Source organism: Chenopodium album, chromosome 17 (assembly GCF_948465745.1).
Source record: "Chenopodium album chromosome 17, dcCheAlbu1.1, whole genome shotgun sequence".
Classification (NCBI taxonomy): Eukaryota; Viridiplantae; Streptophyta; class Magnoliopsida; order Caryophyllales; family Amaranthaceae; genus Chenopodium; species Chenopodium album.
Genome location: NC_137850.1, coordinates 20,958,146 through 20,960,727, shown reverse-complemented (window position 1 = coordinate 20,960,727; position 2,582 = coordinate 20,958,146). Strand labels below are relative to the sequence as shown.

The 2,582-nt window shown below is 39.4% G+C and overlaps 1 pseudogene; it reads left to right on the top strand.

Moving 5' to 3' along the window:
* The first annotated feature begins 1,481 nt into the window (after window positions 1-1,481).
* LOC145590301 (small nucleolar RNA R71) lies at window positions 1,482-1,580 on the top strand (annotated as a pseudogene).
* The last annotated feature ends 1,002 nt before the right edge of the window (window positions 1,581-2,582 follow it).

Sequence of the window (2,582 nt, the reverse complement as noted above, 5' to 3'; positions counted from 1 at the left end):
AGCACTACAATTCCCGGTCAAGTTCACCGTCTCTACTCCATCACAAGTCCTCTTACCACTCAAAATGTCTTTGAGGAATTTTGCGTAGTTGGGCATTTGGGTGATAACTTCGGTAAATGGTAGAGAAAGGTGAAGTTGCTTAAGCATGTCAATGAATCTTCCAAATTGTTCATGTAACTTATGTCTCATGAATTTTTGTGGATAAGGAAGCTTGGGTTTCACAATATCTTTCTCCACTCTCACCTCACTAGGCTTCTAAATCTCAACCTCACTCAAAGATGCACCATCTCTCTCATCTTCAACCAAAACCTCTTTTGTGTCCTCTTTGGTCTCACTCTTCCTAGGCAAACTCTCCTCAAGAACCTTACCACTCCTTGTGACAATAGCATTGACCGGTCTCTTGGGATCTAGGCCTTGGGAAGGTAAAGAAGAAGGAATAGCATGGTCTTTCAAAGCATTAGCAAGCTGAGAAATTTTGTTTTCAAGCATCTTATTATGAGTCATCATTTCATTAAATTTCTTATCACTTACGGTCATGTATATGTTTAACAACTTTGTTTGATTTTCAATGATTTCTTCCAAATTTGTTCTATGTGTAGAAGAAGATGATTGAACATAGGAATTATCATTTTGGGCCTTTGGAGCAAATCCGGGATGGAGGTCCTCTTTGAGCATTGTTTTGAAAACTGCCTCTACCTTGATTGTTTCAATTACCCCTGTTTTGACCATAACCTTGATTATGGTTACCACTACCTTAATTATGATTCCCATAACCTTGGTTTTGATTAGCATAATATTGGTTTTGATTTTGGCTACTATAACCTTGATTGTTATAGTTACCTCGAAAACCTTGGTTCCCTTGGTTCCTATAACAACCACCTTGGTTATAGTTGTCAAAATTGCCATGATTGTTGTAATTCCTATTCCATTGACCTCTTTGATTCTCAAACCTAGAATCATGATTATTTGACACATAGTTCACATGCTCATTCACATTTCCATCTTGATCATCACAAACATCCATACATGCATGAGGGCAACTAGAAACATCATGATCATACGATCTACAATCATCACAAAACAAGCATCCACTAGGCATGTTATTATAAGAGAGAGGGGGTTGAGAATTAGAAGACATACCTCTCCCCTTAGATTGGGAGGGAAGACTTGAAACTTGTTAGGTAGGACTTTCCAACTTTACCTTGATACCGGACATCTCCTTCCCCAAGTTTGTCATTTGTGAGGATAGATTGTTGATTGCATTTAGATGATCAACCGAGTACACCGAAGAGCTACTCTTGCTAGTTGACTCTCTTTCTCCATCTTTCCAATCTCTATAATACTTCACTACGTCTTCAATTATGTCCAACACTTCCTCTTCCGTTTTGTTCATGATAGGACCTCCGACTCCTCCATCTAAACATGATTTTCCTTGAGGGCTAAGGCCTCTATAGAAGATTTGAATGATTTGATAGGTTGGAATTTCGTGATGAGGACACTCTCTTTGATACTCTTTGTATCTCTCCCATGCTTCATAGAGGCTCTCACTTGGCTTTTGCTTGAAATCTTGAATCAAAGCTCTAGCCTCCGTCGTTTTCTTTTGTGGATAAAAACGGGATAGAAATTTCTTGGTAACCTCGTCCCATGTCCTTAGAGAATTCGGCTTAATCTCCTTATCTAGTCATTCCAAAGCGCGCCCTATGAGAGAAAAAGGAAAGAGCTTGAGGCGGATGAATTCTTGAGAAATGTCGTTCACATTGATAGTATTGCAATATTTTTTGAACTCCTTGAGATGATTTAGTGGGCTTTCATGCTTGGCCCCAATAAATTGTCGCCTCTCTATCAAAGTGATCATTTCCAGCCTTATTTCAAAGTCATTTGCCGGTGTTGTAGGTGGAGCTATCCCACTCTCAAATCTATATGCACCGAGAATTCCCAATTCTATCAATGCCACTCTTGGATTTTCTTCCATTCTTGCTTGTTCTTCTTGTTGTGGTTCTTCTTCACTTGAAATGCTAGGGCTCAAAGATTGTCTAGCACTCCTCAACCTTGCAATAGTTCTCTCAATTTCCGGATCCAATGGCACTAGTAAATGACCACGTGCTGTATGCATAAAATCTCAAAAGAAATGGTTAGTAGCACGACTACAACTGTAGCCTAAAAGAAAATCTTTTTGTATTTTAAAGGTGAAATAGACTCAAAAAATATAACAAAGCACCAATATCATTCCCCGAGTACCGCAGGTATAATAGGAAGCTCAACCTGTTGGGTCAGAAGTGTGCCCTCCCTCGGATTTCGAATGAGGACTTTGAGAGAATAATTGAGTCAGGTTTCTTTGAGCTGACCACTACTCCCTTCTCAACCAGAGAACTCATAGCCATGCCAAAAAATTGGATACCAAAACACGAGTGGTTTGTTGGGTTTCGGTGAGTCCAACCCACCGCGGAAAGAATCCCGACCCAAAACCAAACTCACAATAGTTATAACCATAAAGCATAATTAACATAAACACAAGACTAAGTAAGAGATTATTACCTTTGTAGCGTACTTCGCTCACTTAATTGAGCTCTTACTTCAAACGC